The sequence below is a fragment of the Chrysochloris asiatica genome, unplaced genomic scaffold, assembly GCF_000296735.1.
Source record: "Chrysochloris asiatica unplaced genomic scaffold, ChrAsi1.0 scaffold00093, whole genome shotgun sequence".
Classification (NCBI taxonomy): domain Eukaryota; kingdom Metazoa; phylum Chordata; class Mammalia; order Afrosoricida; family Chrysochloridae; genus Chrysochloris; species Chrysochloris asiatica.
The window spans coordinates 9,266,356-9,268,159 of record NW_006408611.1 but is presented as its reverse complement, the minus strand read 5'-3'; positions in this window follow the sequence as shown (position 1 = coordinate 9,268,159).

The window sequence follows — 1,804 nt, the reverse complement described above, 5'->3', positions numbered from 1 at the left end:
CTTTGTTGCTGCTTCCATGAGTGTTGATGGTTGATCCAAGAAGAATGAAGTCTTTGACAACTTCATTCTTTTCTCCATTGATCAGAAAGTTGGTTTTTGGTCCAGTGGTGAGAACTTTTGTTTTCTTTACATTGAGATTCAATCCATACTGAAGGTTATGGTCTTTGATCTTCATCAGTTGAGCATACATCCCTATTTACCTGTGTCCCATTTAACCCATGCAAACATTCCTACATGTTCCCCTGTCTTCCTTGTTTTTCCATCCCCCTCCACCTTCTTGTGTATTGCCCTCCCCTTCCTCATGCAAGCTATGATGTTATTATCCCCAACCTGTGCCTTATTGTCCCTTCCTTCCCACCTGTGGTAACCAACAAATAATTTTTTCTCCTCTTTAGTATGGATATTTTTTCTTAAACTTTTATAATAATAGTCTTATGCAATATTTTTGCTTTTGTGAACAGTGAAAATATTTTAACATTACTTCCTGTCCTTTACCCCTACAACCTATGTCTTGATCCCTATATCACATAGCCTTGTTATTCCAATGCTGTGCTAATGTCACAATCTACCTTTATTCTATTCAGCTCATGCATACCTCCCAGGGTCTTTCCCTATCTTCCTCACACCTCTACCCCCTCCTCCAATTGTGTATTTACCGCCCCCCCACCCTGCTCCAATTACTGCCCTCCCTTTCCCCCTAGTCAATATTTGCCCATCCCATGACCTGTAAGTTATTGTCCCCTCCCTCCTGCCGCTGGTAACCCTCAAAGAACTATTATTTTATTGTGGAAACCTTTTCTTAAGTTTTTATAGTAATGGACTTATGTAATAGCCATACTTTTGTGCCTGACAAATTTCACTCAACATTATATCCTCAAGGCTCATCTTTGCTATGCAATGTTTGGCAGGTTTGTCGCTATTCTTCAAGGTAGCATAGTATTCTGTTGTGTGTATATACCAGAGTTTGTTTATCCATTGTTCCATTGGTGGACGTTTGGATACTCTCCATATTTTTTTGCTATTGTGAAAAGTGCTGCAATGAATATATCTATTTGCATTCTGGCTCGTATTTCTTGTGGGTATATACCAAGTAGAGGAATTGCTGGATCATAAGGTATTTCTATTTCCAGCTTTCTGAGGCAGCGCCTTACCATTCTCCAGAGTGGTTGAATCAATTTGCAGTTCCACCAGTAATGTAGGAGGGTCCCAGTCTCCACACACTTGTCAACATTTGTTGTCCTCTTCTTTTTTGAAGCTGGCTGTCACTGCTGGTGTGAGATATCTCATTGTTGTTTTGATTTGCATCTCTTTAATGGCTAATGATCTTGAACATTTCTTCATATGTTAATTTGCTACCAGTATGTCTTCCTTAGTGAAGTGTCTATTCATGTCTTATGCCCATTTTTTAATTGGGTTATATGTCTTTTTCTGGTAGATGTGTTGTAGTTTCCTATAAATTTTAGAGATTTGTACCCTGTGTTTTGTGTTGCAAAAACATTTTCCCCAGTCTGTGGGTTCCCTTTTTACTCTTTTGGTGAATTCTTTTGTTGCACATAAATTTCTAATTTTTAGTATATCCCAGCTATCTAATGTGTTCTCTTACTTGTGTGCTTTTTGCCATGTTTTGTAGTCTATGTATGCCATATACTAGAGTTCTTATGTATGTCCTTATTTTTCCTTTGATAATTTTTAAGTTCTGGCATTTACATTTAGATCTCTAATCCATGTTGAGCTAGTTTTCATATATGGTGTGTGATACAGATCTTGTTTCATTCTTTTGCAAATCAATTTCCAATTTTGCCAG